The 16833-nt window shown below is 37.7% G+C and overlaps 1 pseudogene; it reads left to right on the forward strand.

The window, feature by feature from the left end:
* The first annotated feature begins 3110 nt into the window (after positions 1-3110).
* Positions 3111-14585, forward strand: LOC143548496 (uncharacterized; annotated as a pseudogene).
* Positions 14586-16833: the final 2248 nt, after the last annotated feature.

The raw sequence follows: 16833 nt of genomic DNA on the forward strand, positions 1-16833 counted from the left end.
TAGTTGAATATCAATTTCTATCTGCCTTGTGTTTAAACATCATGAGCATCAGCTCCTTCTAAGCATTTTGTTGCTATAATCATATATTTACCTATTTGCGATCATAAATCAAAAGATATATCATGTCTTCCTCAAAAGAAAAGTTTGAGATTCCTTTCCAAGACATACATCTGGCCACAGGCCACTAACAAATTTGCAGAAGCAAACGTGATTGGAAAGGGTGGATTTGGCAAAGTTTACCGATGCCAATCAAGACAACATGGCATGCTTGCAGTAAAACGGTTGAATCCTATGCTCGGCCAAGGAGATCATGAATTTGGGACGGAGGTTGCACTGCTTTCAAAATATAAACATGAGAAGATCCTTGTTTACAAATATGAAGCAAATCAGAGTCTTGACAAAAATTTGCATAGGAAAGACATATCACATATCACGGATGCATCGTCTACAGATTTGCATTGGTGCTGCGCGTGGGTTGAGATATCTTCATAATGAAACTGGAACTGAACATAGAGTAAGCGACATCAAGAGCTCAAACATTCTTTTGGATGAGAGTTGGAAGGCCAAGATTTCAGATTTTGGATTGTCTAAAATTTCTCTTATTAATGCACCCATTTCAGTCATTTACTCTGCTGCTTGTGGAACATTGGGATATACTGATCCAGAATTACTAGATGATACTCTCACACAAAAATCTGATGTTTATTCTTTCGGGGTTGTATTGTCCGAAGTCTTGTTTGGAAAGCTTGTGAGTATTCCAGGACATCTTGATGATCGTCATTTTACAGGCGAAATGGTCTAAAAGCATTATGAAAAGAATACAATGCATATGATGATTGATCCTGATCTAAGAAATCAAATGAACGGAGCTTCCTTGAGCGTGTTTTTGAACATCATCTATCAATGCTTAAAGAATCTTAGAGAAGAATGTCCTACAATGAGCTTAGTCGTGGAAGCGTTAGAGAAAGCACTAGGTTATCAACAAGTAAGTTTTTGTAACTCACTTTATCTACATTTCATATATTCATTCATGATTCTTGAAGTATTGTTTTCTCGTAGGCATCAAGTGGTTTTATTCATGATGTAGATATAAGTTATAGAGATCAAACCTCTGGGGCATACGTTGATCGCGTGTGTGACGTTCTTAAAAGAGAAGGACTTTCCACTTACAAGGACAACATCACAACTTCGCGTTGGGATTCAGTACTCCGATTGGCCATCAAACCATCAAGGTCTTTTATCATTATTTTCTTTAAGAACTTCTCTGGTAATTCTGGAACTTGGATGAAGTTGCAGAGATTATAGAGTGTGTGAAAGAAAAAAGAAATGTTGTTATACCTATATTTTGAGATGTGTACCCCTCTGAGGTGAGAGAACAAAAAGGTTTTTTCGGCGTAGCCATGTCCAAATATGACATACACCCGAAGATAAAAGTATGGCGAAATGCTCTCGTGGAAGCAACTAATGTACCTGGCCTTGAAGACTCGGACTTTCGGTAATTCCCTTCTCTCTATTGCAAAATTATTATGAACAATAGAGCTGCTTTAGTTTCACAAGTTCAAGATTTAATATATATACCTCTTTTGAAGTCTGAAATTGCATAGTTTCTCTAAGGTTTTGGCTTTTTTAGAAGCATGAAAAGTTGAACAAGTATTTGATATATGTATTTTACCATGGTCACCCACCCCATATATACCGATAGCTTTTGTTACGAGTGAGATTTTCCTAGATACGTTTGTTTATATTTTGAGCATTTAAAAATATTAATAGTCGTTTATTAACTTGTCTGCAGGTCTTGTGAAGATCTTGCCAAAGAAGCTTCTGCGAGAATCAAAGGTCATTTATCAGGAAAAAGATAAATAACTCATTTGTATTTCTCAATCACATGAGCAACAATTTATGATTGTTCAATTATGAATTATTAATCTTAATTGTTTAAAATGATACCAGAAAAGAGCTTATGATAGGAAACTTTTACATGGATGGAACTTGTTAAAGGCCTCAATTTAAAGAGGTTGATTTATTTTTCTTTTTTCTTTTCTTTCTTTGTTTTTGTTTTTGTTCTTGTTTTTTTTATATTCAGTCATCCATGATTCAATGTCTTAAGGTAACCATAGCGCAGCATAGTTTACCTCTATAGTTGTAACTTGGTATTCAGATTCTGGACAGAAGAGAATAACTCCCTTGTATTTCTCAATTTATGAAGTACATGAACATCCTTATTTGGATACACGGGCTAATACTAGTACTAAGCAAGTGAACAAGTTGGTACGACAACTTGTAGTGTATAGTGAATTCTATCTTACCTAATAGTAAGTATTATATCATCTAGCAATAGTTAAGGTATATTCAGACAAGAACCACTGGATATTTTAAAGTAACTGTAAATAAAATACTCGTATTTATCAAATACCTGATTTATACAAATACGCAAAATTATAAAGTATTCACTTGAACGAGTAAAGTTATTATCGAGGGTTGGCCTAACCTTTTTATAGTCTAATACTCTCAACTTTAACTTATTGGCCAATAAACTCCCAACTAATAATTTGTCTCCCAACTTTTAACTTGTTTTCTTTTGTTACTTCCGAACTTAACGAACCATAACTCCGTTAGTTTTTTTGATGACATGGCTTTTCTTACTAATAAAAAACAGAGTGTGGGCCCCACACCATCACATTCTTCCTTCCACATTCCACAACCTCCATTACCACCACCCAACCCAACTTGTTATCGATATCTAGATTTGAGTTTTCGGTACCGGTATTTCCCGAATTTTGCATGAAGTAGCGGTATAGTATCGGTACCGATTGCATCTCTAGTGTTAAGCACATCTTATTTATATTTATATAATGTTTTTAAAGACAAAACGAGGGTAAATGATTTCAAATCCAGGTAGAATGGTGATTTTGACCGGACACTGGTCAAATGTTATGTTGTTTAGCAAACTCAACTCAACTCCTGTCCTGTTTTTAATCAAACTCCATTCGACTAAACTCGTGTAATACTCATACGTGAAGATTACAAATCAGCATCCCCTCTTTCATCACGAATTCTTCTGCTAAATTACATTGTCTAATTCAAAATCTTAGAGAAGGTAATTATTAACCCCTTTTCAAGATTCTCTGAACTGCTAGTTTTTGTGGGACAAATTTCTTACACTGAAAGTAGATGTAGCATTCACAATTATAATTATATTTCAGCCTGATTTTTGTGAATTTGCAATTTCAAGACTTTGTGGTCACTTGTTTTTTATTTTATAACCTTGTGCTTGACAAAACAGATATATTCATCATCAAGAATGATTCTTTTGTTCATAAATGTTTGATTGTTTTTTTTAATATATATTGTAGCTAGATGTCTACTTTTTTTAGTAGTTGCAGTTGCTTTTTGGGTGATGATGAGTTATTACAGTTTGAGGCAAGATGTAAAGAGGTACATTTCATGCTGATCAAATCCCATGTTAATTAGTTTTAGAATTTACATTCAAGTAATGTGGCACTTAAAATTACTTATGTGTCTTTCATATCGTTCTTGGATCAATGTAGTTGAGGATAGAAAAAGACATGTTGAAGCAATCAAGTTCTGAACTCATTCGGGTCAGTTATCCTTGTTTTTATTGTATGGAAACCTGTGTGAACTAGTTTTGACCCGATGGTTTACTTGCTACAGAGCCTGAAATCTCATGCTCGAACGTTATCCGAAACTCGATCAAATGACAAGAAGCGTATCGAAGATTTGGAAAAGGAACTTAGTAACTGCTCCCAAGAAATAGGTACTAAAAACTAGCCTGTTTTAGTTGAAGGGACATACTATAGTACACTACCCCCAAAAGTGTACACCAGCTTACATGTCACATCATACAAGTTGTGTGAGCTTTTCGGCCTATAATACGTGACACATGACTTGGCAAAGAAAGGTCATAGTGACCCGTATGGCTTTGTTAGTGGTAACATCTATCATGTATTTGTCCCCAAAAAGATCACACAGGCTGTATGATTTGGCTCTAATATGACATTTTTCACCTTATCATTCGGCCTGCATGACTATCCAAACGGCTCGCTTGACCACTTTTCGCAACGCTCGTCTGAGCATACGCGCCGCCGTAGGAAACTTAAAGCAAGAATTGAAGGCATGCAAGTTAGAGAATTCAACTTTAATGAAGAAATTAGAGGACAAAGAACACAAGTTACATAATTCAACATTATACATAAAGAAATTAGAAGAGACCATTTCATATATTGCATTAGATTTCCAATGTGGCATTGAGAGCATGAAACTTGATTTAATGATCATGGAGCATAGCTTTCTTGAAGCTAAAAAACTGCAGGAAATTAATAAAGAATTGAGGGAGAAGCTTACAATATTTGAAATCAATGCAAATTCAGAAACCAAAATACAAGAGTATGAACTTCTTCTAAACCAGCTGAAGGTATGTTAAACTTTAAGTGATAGGAAATAACAAACGGGTCGCAGTCTTTATTTATATTTGTCTCATATTGTTGGCAGGGACAACTAAAAGATGAAAAGTTGAAGGCAAATGAAGAAGCTGAAGAGTTAGCTCGGGAAATGGCTGAGTTAAGACATGAGTTAACTGGATTGCTTGAAGAAGAATACAAAAACGTGCATGTATAGAAGAAAGAGCTTTACAAAGAATAACCGAGTTGGAGGCTCAGGTATTGATATAATTAGTTTAAATGCTATGTAATTAGTATGTGCTATGTAAGTTTGTAATTAATATGTGGTTTATTTTTATGTGGAGATATGTTATCAACAAGTTGTCTAAGATAATAGAAATAGTTTGTCTAAATTATAGGGGTATGCGAGTCAGCTATATTTGTAGTTTGTTAAGATAATTTGTTCACCCTCTTTATGGAGGTGGGCAAATCGGGTAGGAACCAGTTCAGGGTATGGTCAACAAAAGTCAAAAACCGGGTCAGTATGAACCGGTTCCGGGTATGGTCGGGTTTTGACCGGGTTTTTGTCCGGATTTGGCTGGGCCACGTCCAGGTTTTGACTAGGTAGAGATGGAACCGGTTCTAGCGGGTTCAGGACGGATCCGGATATGATTTTTCTAGAAGAACCGAAACTTGGTCCGTACCCTTAGGTCGGGTCCGGAACCGGGGTTTTTTTCCACCTCTACCTCTTTGTATCCGTCATGACATTACAGTTTATTGAACTTATTGATTTCATAGCTTAAAGTTCTTTAATGGTACAAGAGCCTTACTAGCCTAATTGCTGTCTAGCAGGATTAATAGCATTGATATGGTTAAATTTTTAAACGTTGGTATGTAATTAATTTGTAGATTCCAAACATATAAAGGAACATATAACACTTTTGATGCAATTAGCCCTCCAAAAAACTAGATGCATACTTGAATGTAATGATGCCAATATGCCATGATGATTTTTGGTATTATATATTCCCAATTATATACCGAATTGAAGTACACTGTCAATATATATTCACTACGTAATTGATTGCTCACTATGTGAAGATTCATTATAGTCGGTGGACCACATTCTACTATCATGCTATGCGGCCACAGGCGGGCGGACGGAGGCATATGTCAGGGGGGTTAAGACCCCCACTCAAATTTTGCTAGGTTTGCTCATATTATATTATTTAGTGTCACTATGGTGAAAAAACATACTAGGCACCCCTTTTATTATTTTTCCAAGCCCCCATGCTCTAAATATCTACCAACCTAGCCAATTAATTGATAAACAAATGTCCACTCATTCGGTCCATATTAGTTAATGAATATTGTTTTATTAAAACAAAACCTAAGATAATATGATCTCATATGTTAATATATTATATATTGTTTCTTTTGAAAATGGTTCATATAATGTAGTTGTGTAGACAGATGACAATTTTAATTTATTGATTTTTTATTTTTTGTATTCTAATCCATCTTTACAGTGGAAAACATAAAACATATTTATATTTAATGAAGTTCATTTTTACATATAGTTTTATTGGTTATTTTTTCCCCACTGAATTAATTGTCTGGATCCGCCAGCGGCCTCGGTTATAAAACAGTTTCGTTAGTAATTAGTGTGGAATTCCACCAATCTATGCATTCAAGGTGAAGGATTTGCTAGATTCATGTTATTGTCAAGGAACATAAAGGCAAACAAAGAGCAATACAATCGATCATTATCATAGCATGTTGGAGTTTATGGAAGACATGAAACTACTTTCAACAACGCATGGGTCACACCTCGGCTTAAGGCCTAGGCGTATGTCACACTCCGACCAAAGGCGGAACATGTCGAGGCGTAACGCATTGATTGGACAGTAGCTCAAAAGACACTAATTAAAGCGACAATACTTATTTAATTCATTAATATCAAAACAAGTACACAATTATAATAATCAAAACAAATACATCATATTTATTGTTTTTCTTTGAATAGATATCCTAAGGTCAAACCATTGTCTTTAATCTTTAATAATATCAACTACTTGTACCTGTAACATGTATAAAAATAAAGTTTGTCAACACGAATGTTGGTGAGAATACATAAGTTTTAGTTTATATATATATATATAAAGAGAGAGAAATCACAATTCACATGTAAATGATGAGTATTACAATTCTTATGAAAAAGTAAACAACTAAATAGATGTGGACTCGTTCCTATTGATACGAAATCAAAGTACTCGGGTAAGTGTATGATCATACTATATGAGGATAGATGAGGATGAGATACCAACCACCAAACATAAAATAAACAATTAAGCACATCAAGCATTATCATAGAGCATGCAATAATCACACATAAACATATATTAAATTGTGTTTAGAATAGTTGTGGAAATAAAAATGTGTAATGTAAATAGGGTATACATGCCACCCCCAAAACTTAAAAGATGGAAAATGGGATATATAAACTCACCTGATAGGAATTTCAGAGAACACATGTATTAAAGTCGTGTGTTACGTTGTGCCTTATTTTAACAGTAAAATGTATCCTTGCGAGAGAAGTAAATCTTGCCAAAGCCTATAATCATTGTTATGATAAATACTTTAATTTCCTTTTGACATCCGCATGTAACCTTTTAATCGTTTATAACTATATTTATAATTCTTGAGCATGTGAATAGTTTCCCAACAAAAAAAAAAGAAAAGGAAAGAAAGAAAAGAAGAAAAAACGGAATCGTTATAAATTTGAAAACTATTTGCTATAGCCCAGTAATCCAAATATATAAAGTTGTTTTCTTATTTTAAGGTAAGATACATACTTTCATAGAAATATTCCTTATTTTTATTTGTAAAGCAAACTTAAAGTTTCCGAAATTTATTTACATACATATCTTATCAAAATAATATTTATAGCACCGTTTGCTCATAATCAAATAAATTTGTTTATTATGAAATTTTGAAATACAGTTATAATTTAACTTGGATCTGACCTTGTAAAAGCAATAATAAGGAAATGTGCTAATCTTATTCAATAAAGAAAATCATGGTAAAAGAAAGTAAGATCATCCTACATTTGGAGTTACAAATGGTGAAAAAGAAAATTAAAGTTTCAAAACTTTATGCTCTATATATGTGCATCTACAAATCTTCAAAGGTATGCATATATCTATTTTGTAAAATAAATATGTCACTAGACTATTTACAAAATTCCATTTAGTTAGTAATAAAAAGAAAGAAAAAAATCATAACTCAATTGGGGACTAAAATGGCAGACTCCAAAACAAACCAAAAAAAAATTAATAAAATTAACATACAAATTGTATCTTTTTCATTAGCCAAACACTAGAAAACGCCCCAATTCAACCCAAAATTTGTGTTATAACTTTAACACTTAACAATATGACAAAAGTAACATTAATAGGTAAACCATACCTTAAAAAAAACGAAGATTCAACTTGAATTATTTCAATATATGTCTTGAATATATTGATCATGACCCTAGACTTCAAAGATATGCCGGCTTGAAGTTTATGTTATTTATTTAGTGTGTGTGTCTTATACAACATCACATGAAATATATAATGACCAGGTCTCTATAGAAGTATATATACAAAGACTAAGAGAAGGGGTATCCATTATGGTAAATTATTATTGTAGGAAAAATTGATGCCATAATAAAGGAATTAATTTTCTGGCGAAGATAGAGCCATTTACACATTGCAAGCTTTGTGAAATTGAAAATAATAATAATAAGTTTCAAAATGTTGACAAAGTCAACATTACACTGACGCCAATAAAATTAATAATTCACACAAATTTCAAGTTTCCATTTTAAAGACTTTGGCATTTCAACACTATTGATCTTTTTTTTATAATTAATATATAATTTTTACATTTAAAAAAATAATGCTAAAATACTATAACCATTTGTAAAAGCCGACGCATTCGTTACGATATTAGTAAATTTTAGGGTTTTGAAAATCGAATCGGTTGGGTTTAGGTCGAAAATTGACGAATGTCACAGCGTACGACTAAGTTGGTACCTCTTTTGTAAATACATCAGAGTTGCGGTTTATTTTAGCGTAAGACTTTGGTTATAATAAAATATTAATTTATTTGAAACTTTGCTCGGATAATAAATAACCGAGTGTTTGATTTATAAATCTTGTTTATAATATTTTAATAATTTAAAACTAAGCCATCACTACCTCGCGAGCGTCTATCTTCATGAATGACTATATCCCTTGCTACATGTGCTAATATGTTTCCCTAAAATGTGGGTGAACACATATGACTCTATAAAATATATGAATGACGATTACAATACAAACATAATTTTCTCGACAAATTCAGTGGAAGTATTTCTACTTCCGGTATATGTACCACTGCCCTACACACATAAAGGTATTCTCTGAGCCACACGGCCCTGATCAGAAAACTAGTCATGACCGTTTAGCCCGTGGCTACCTCGCCTTTGATTGATTGATTGGGCTTAACAGTTATGTTTGGATCCAGACACATGCGTATTCGGTCTGAGTTGATATTATTCTCTACTTTGTATTATAACGTTTTAGAGATCACATGATCTCATGTAGACATTGTTTACTCGTTAAGACAAACACTCGTTCGTCTTATTGAGTATAGATATGTTTTGACTGATTTAAAAAGGTTAACGTATTCACCTGTGACTGTCTGTTCTGAATGATATAGTGATCTCGTTTGAAACCTTGACTGTGAATGAATGAATGATTGATGATTGACCTATAAAATAGGTTTATATAAATACCCGGATCGTTTCTTGATCCGGCTATAGACCTTTAGTCTAGTTTTGATAGCTTTAAACCTTGATTGATCATTTGTTTGAATAAAATATTGAGACCTATAGTCTTTTGGTTTATTTACCAATCATATACTGAGTTTCTTCTTCATGAAGAAACATCAATAATCTGTTTCTTCTTCAAGAAGAAACATTCATTGACTGCTAGCTTTGAATGTAAAATCTTATGTTTCTTAATCATAAAGAACAATAGATTAACTATATTCCATGTACATAAAATGCTATGTTTCTTAATCGTGAAAAAACTATAATTTGACTATATTCTTATGAATGAAAAATATGTGTTTCTTAATTGTAAAGAAACATTACTATAATCCTTATATGTTTAAAGCATATGTAAACATATTTATGATCAAGGTTTGGGCTATACCCCTGACTATGGTCTAAGCCATGTAATATATTAAAATAATGACTTAGGCAGAAGCCCTACCTTACACGAGTATTCGAAGTTCTTATTACTAAGATTATTTGAGCAACACTTCCACTCTTTATCGCGTTCTAGAGCTTAGGCTGTCGGAACCTCAGAGCTTGGCACGCAAAACGAGGCGACATATGGTGGTCGTCGTGTCGTGCACGTACTTCGAGATAGAATTTCGAGTTATTTTTGGGTGGCACGCACTTCGAGGTATCGTCGGTATATGGCATGGATAACGAGGTGATGATTGCCGGGTCAGGCACGGAAACCGAGGTAGTGAGAGAGTATTTCTAGAGAGAGAAAGGTTTTTGGTGTGAGAATGAAGGAGCCGTGAGCCCCCCTTTTATAGGCTGAACTTGCAACCCATCGCGATACGCGATGGGTTTTCTCAACCCCGTCGCGTATCGCGCCGCCGCAAAAATTCGACACCATACCACATTGCTGACACGTGTCTGCTGACTCATCAAGGTCCATCGCGATACGCGATGACCTGTGTTCTCGGCTCATCGCGTAGCGCCATGGGTCCCTGAACTCAAATTTTCACTTTTTGTCCATTGTCTTTTGGTAGCTTGTTACTTCTAGGTTTAACTCCCGTTGTCCAAAAATACTAAGGCGGCTCTCAAGTGGCGATGCGGCGTGCGAAGTGCAAAGTTCAAAGTGCGCTATCAAAGCGCCACATTGCGCCCATCGCCTTCGCCCGAGCCCGTGCGCGTCGGGTGCTTTGCACCTTCTGCTAGGACCACCGGGTGCATACTAGGCATAAAAGAATATTACTATGGAAAATCTATTTCTTATAAAGAGCTTCCATTTCTTTACCACTTTCCATGTGGGATGGATTCCATTTTCCTTATTTATACCCAAGTGGAATGCTTTCACTTTTTTGCATCTTTCCATGTGGAATGGAATTTCCTTATTCCATATTCTTAACATAAGATGACTTTATTAAGGAATGTTTTTTTATTTTCTTATCAAATGATCTTAGTTAAATTTTCTTATTACTTAGTTTAGAGAATATTTTTGATCCTTTTTCTTTACTAAGTTGTCAAATTTGGACCCAAATTTGGGGATGTTACAACGGGTGTTGATTAATACAATTAAAGAGGCTATAATTAAATAAGACTCGTGTTTATACTGGTCAAGAATTGGGGGGGGGGGTGGCCGGTCTAGATTGGGAGACGTGTTTGATTTGCATGATGTAATAAGGTGAGCATATGGTACTTGCTAGTCTCATGATGGTTTTAATAATAAAATTTGTTGTTAAAATTTTAAGTCTGTACTTGCTATTAATAATACTTAAAGCATATATGCAAAACTCTCAAAAAGAGTTGAGTGACTAATGTCGGTTTAAGAACCCTCTAGAAGACTCTCTGAGGAGGGATGGGAAGAAGCCACCAGAGATAGAAGAAGACGAAAGCTTGGAGTAGGAGGGTGTAACGGATACGGCGGAGGAGAAGCCACTGTGAGATTTTTTGTTTCTAATTTGCCGGATAAGTCCAGCAGGAAGGAAATGTTAGAGTTTTTGGGGGAATTTGGATCGGTGAGAGACGTTTACATTTCCAAGAAGAAGGACAAAGGGGAAACATCTTTGGTTTTGTCTCGTTTTCGAGAGTTAGGGATGTGGGTATTCTTGAAGAAATCCTAAAAAAGCTAAAAATGGGTTCAAACAAGTTGTTCATCAAGGTTGCAATGTTCGTGGGAGAAATAATGAAGACAAAGGCGGGGTGGACAAGAATAACGAACGGGTAAAGGAACCTGAGAAGGAACAGTCAGAGAAGATTATTACTCGGACAGAGTATGTTCCGGGGTCTTTGGGGAGGTCGTATAAAGATGTGTGTGCAGGTAGGGTTGGCGAGGGGGTGAAGGAGGTTGAAGTGACGGTTCCGGAGGAAGTCAATGCCATAAGCCATCTACACCATAGAGCTTTAGTTGGGAAAACGATAGATTTGACTACCCTAAGACACCTCAAATCTTTGTTTAAGGAAGCATGTGTCTTCGATGTCAACATTCATTACATTGGAGGTTTATTGGTCTTGGTGTAACACCCCGACCAAAGGCGGATTATACATCGGGGCGCCACATATTGTTTCATTACTCGTGACACTATTGGTGTCAATATTTATTAATACACATTTTATCGCGCACGCGCAGCGGGGAAAATAAAGAACATAAATCAAACATAAATCAATATATTATAAATTATAACATTCAAACATCATTAACTTGTCCTGATACATTTTAATTCTAGGTCCAAAAGTAAAAACGTCCTACGTGTCCACAAGCTCCAAAACAGCTACTGCAAACCTGAACATGTGTTAAAATAAACGTCAAACACTTGCGTGTTGGTGAGAAATCAAGTTTAATACAATACATAGATAACAATAAATCTGCGCGCAACATGTGTATGTCTGGTTTTCAACAAGGGTGTAATCTGATCGGGACCAACTCTAAGAGACAAGACTGCCAGTGCTCACAATTGAGCTCACAAACAAGACTAACTGTGCATGTGTAAACAAAAGAGAAAATTATAAACGAATGTTCTCTCGTGTTCATCTAATGGTACCATGAAAACTGCGGAATAGACCGTCCATACGGTTAATGATCCACACATACAAATAAACAGCCAAGTCTACGTCCTCAACACATGGGATACTGCGCGACTAAAGTTCATAAACAGTTTAAGACTCAAGTTTTGTATGAACACATGAACATCCCAAAGCATTTAAAATAAAAAGGGATTAGATACGAGATAACTCACTTGATAAACGATGCGGTGAAAGATATGCAAGAATCAACTCTTAAACAAGCAAAGTTAACCTATAATTAAGATTATTGTTTTAACGATCTGTTTTAAGTCTTGATAATAAGTTAGCATAATTAATAAGTAAATTATTATATAATATATATATATTACCGGAAAAGCAGGGCAGGACAGGGAGGAAGACGGAGGCAGAGAGGAAGACGGCAGAGAGAGCAAGGAGCAAGAGAACAGGAGAGATTAAGTGTTTGTGTGTGATGTGTTATGAAAATATTATTATTATATATAGGAAAACCCTAGGAGACACAAACCCTAGAAAAAGGGGAAAAGATCTCAAAAAGTAAAAGAAAAGATATCAACGGTAAAAAGTTCTGAAAAGTAAAGATATCAAAAGATATGGCAGCTGCAGGGGGCAAGATAAAGCTGTCAGGGAACAGTAAAAAGCATGGGCGGATCAGATAAAGGTACTGGTCAAGCATGGCAAAAGCAGATCTCAAAAGATTATGTCAGTCACTTTATCTGTCAACCAATGGGGTTGGTGCGCATGCTGCGCCGAAAGTAACTATTCAGACATTAGATGGGTTAGGTCAACGGCTCAAAAGATAAGACAACACACAAGCAAACGGCTAGATTTAAACAGAAGATACAAGGGTTAAGCGCGGGAAGGCTGAGTGCGCGAGCGCGAAGGCTGGCACAACAACCCTTAGCGCACTGCGGGAAGAATCGCATCCTTAGCGTGCTGCGTGAACTAGAATTCTAAGCGCATCGCGGGAAGAACATACATTCTTAGCGCATTGCGGGAAGAACATGCATTCTTAGCGCGCTGCGAGAAGAGTTCTCTTCACGCATCGCAGGAACAAGATGTCTTCACGCAGGCTTCCATGTAAGGAGTCTGGCGCGTGGAGCTGCAGACATCCTTAGGCGGGAAGAACCAAAGGACAAGCAAAGAGTTGAGGGAAACAAGGCTTAAGGGCGGGACGGCGACAAGAGGGAAAAGAAGGCGGAATGAGAGAAGGAAGAGGGAGGGGACGGCGGAAAGAAAGAGAGAGAAAAAGGCGGGAAGGAAATATATATTTTTATTATTAAAAGTAAAATATAAGTATAAATAAATATTAAATCATAAAAGAAAGAGATCGGGTCAGAGAAACGGGTACCTGGGTCGGGTCGGATCAGGGCAGATGTCACAGTCTCCCCTACTTTAAGAAATTTCGTCCCGAAATTTATCTCGAAGTAGGTTGCGCAGAGAACAGGTGCGGGTACTTGATCTTCATTTGATCTTCCCTTTCCCATGTAAACTCGGCTCCGCGCTTGGACTCCCAACGAACTTTCACGATAGGGATACGACTGCGCTTGGTTTGCTTAACCTCGCGATCCATAATCTCAACAGGCTTCTCAACGAAATGCATAGATTCATCAACTTGAACTTCATCGAGTGAAATGTGAAGGTTCTCGTCAGCTAAACACTTCTTGAGATTGGATACATGGAACGTTGGATGCACATTACTGAGCGCGGGCGGCAGGTCAAGTCTGTAGGCAACTTTTCCCACACGCGCGAGAATCTTGAATGGACCAACATAACGAGGAGCAAGCTTACCCTTCTTCCCAAAGCGGACAACACCTTTCCAGGGCGACACTTTGAGGAGAACAAGATCACCAACTTGAAATTCGAGAGGCTTTCGCCTACGATCTGCGTAACTCTTCTGTCGGCTTCTGGCAGTCAGCAGATGATCACGGATCTTGGCGATTTTATCGGTTGTCTCTTGAACAAGTTCGGGTCCTGTGATTTGAGCTTCACCCACTTCGCTCCAACAAATCGGGGAGCGGCACTTACGACCGTAAAGTGCTTCAAATGGGGCCATACCGATACTGGAATGATAGCTGTTATTATAAGAGAACTCAATCAAAGGCAGGTGCGAATCCCAATTACCTCCAAAATCAAGAACACAAGATCGGAGCATGTCCTCAAGAGTTTGAATAGTTCGCTCAGACTGACCGTCAGTCTGAGGATGATATGCCGTACTCATGTCCAAGCGAGTTCCTAGCGCAGATTGGAGAGATTTCCAAAAGCGAGATATAAAACGGCCATCGCGATCGGATATGATGCTCAAAGGAGTACCATGGCGGCAGACAATTTCCTTGACATAAAGCTGCGCGAGTTGCTCAACACGGTAGTTTTCACGAATGGGCAGGAAGTGAGCAGACTTAGTCAATCGATCCACTATTACCCAAATGCTATCATGCTTGCTTGCTGTCAAAGGTAACTTGGTAATAAAGTCCATTGCTACACATTCCCATTTCCACGTAGGAATTTCTGGTTGTTCGAGCAAACCAGATGGGCGTTGGTGTTCAGCTTTCACTTTAGAACAAGTCAGGCATTTAGCTACGAACACAGCAATATCCTTTTTCATACCGGGCCACCAATAAGTTATGCGCAAATCCTTGTACATCTTATCAGCGCCAGGATGAATAGAATACCGAGATTTGTGCGCTTCACTCAGGATATCAGCGCGAAGATTCTCATCAAAGGGGATCCAGATGCGATTAAGATAGCAGAGAATTCCACTCAGATTAGGGACAAAGTGCGCTTCCGCGCCACACGCTAACTCGGCGCGAAGGTTACCGTTACTGATGGATGCGCGCTGCGCGTCACGAATACGCGATTCAAGGTTGCTTTGAATCGGCGCAAAGTGAAGATGCGTGCGCGGCAAGATACAGTTAAGTTGGCAGGGTTTTCGGCTGAGCGCATCGGCTACCACATTAGCCTTACCAGGATGATACCGGATCTCACAATCGTAATCGCTGATGAGTTCGTTCCATCGGCGTTGCCTCATGTTAAGTTCCTTCTGATCAAAGATGTGCTGAAGGCTTTTATGGTCAGTGTAGAGGATACACTTAGTACCATAAAGGTAGTGTCTCCAGATCTTCAAGGCAAAAACAACTGCACCAAGTTCGAGGTCGTGAGTTGTATAATTCTTTTCATGAACCTTAAGTTGCCTCGATGCGTAAGCGATAACCTTGCCTCGTTGCATAAGAACACAACCAAGACCTTGGTTGGATGCATCGCAATACACGACAAAATCATCATTACCCTCAGGTAGCGCAAGAACAGGAGCTTTACACAACAAACGCTTGAGCGTCAGAAAGGCTTCTTCTTGCTTCGAGCCCCAAATATACGGTTTACCTTTGTGCGTCAGAGCTGTTAAAGGCAAAGCGATCTTCGAGAAGTTCGAAATAAAGCGCCGGTAATAACCAGCTAAGCCTAGAAAGGAACGGATCTCAGAAGGAGAGGATGGCGTAATCCAGTTCTTGATTGCTTCAATCTTGGATGGGTCGACATGAATACCCATCTTGTTTACAACATGACCAAGAAACTGTACTTCATCAGACCAGAATTCACACTTGGAAAGCTTAGCATAGAGCTGCTTGGTTCGAAGCTTCTGCAACACCAACCGAAGATGTTGCTCATGCTCGGCCTTGGTCTTAGAATACACCAGAACATCATCGATAAACACGATCACGAATTTATCCAAGAAAGGCCTACACACCCGATTCATTAGATCCATGAAAACGGCGGGTGCGTTGGTTAGACCGAAGGACATGACCAAGAATTCAAAATGGCCATAACGAGTTCGAAAAGCAGTCTTCGGAACATCTTCATCGCGGATGCGCAACTGGTGATAGCCAGAGCGGAGATCAATCTTCGAGAAACAAGAGGCACCTTGGAGTTGATCAAAGAGGTCGTCAATACGCGGTAAGGGATACCGGTTTTTAATGGTGAGTTTGTTCAACTCGCGGTAATCAATACACATGCGAAACGATCCATCTTTCTTTTTAACGAACAACACCGGAGCACCCCAGGGCGAAGAGCTAGGGCGAATGAATCCTTTAGCAGTCAACTCTTGAAGTTGGCTGGCCAATTCTTGCATCTCAGCGGGTGCAAGACGATAAGGAGATTTAGCTACGGGGGAAGCACCAGGGACAAGATCAATACGGAACTCGACTTCACGAGCGGGAGGGATACCAGGAAGATCATCAGGAAAAACTTCAGGGAAATCACGCACAACAGGGATATCGCGAAGCTTCTTCTCTTCAGCAGGCTTAACCACATGGGCTAGGAATGCAATATACTTCTTCCGCATGAGCCTTTGGGCTTCGGCGCAAGACATAAGTTTAAGACCACTGGAGGGTTTTTCGCCGTAAATGTAAAGATCACCATTTTCTCGAGGTAGGCGAATCAATTTCTTGGCGCAAATAACTTCGGCGCGATTATGCGAGAGCCAGTCCATACCAATAATAACATCAAAGCTTCCAAGAGGCATAGGGATGAGGTCGATCAGAAAATCGTTTTCGTTAAGATTAAGCGTACAATCTTTAATCACTGAGTTAATTAAAA

This window comes from Bidens hawaiensis, unplaced genomic scaffold, assembly GCF_021521415.1.
Source record: "Bidens hawaiensis isolate Kalapana, Puna unplaced genomic scaffold, B.hawaiensis_p1.1 tig00015188_1, whole genome shotgun sequence".
In the NCBI taxonomy this organism is placed as follows: Eukaryota; Viridiplantae; Streptophyta; class Magnoliopsida; order Asterales; family Asteraceae; genus Bidens; species Bidens hawaiensis.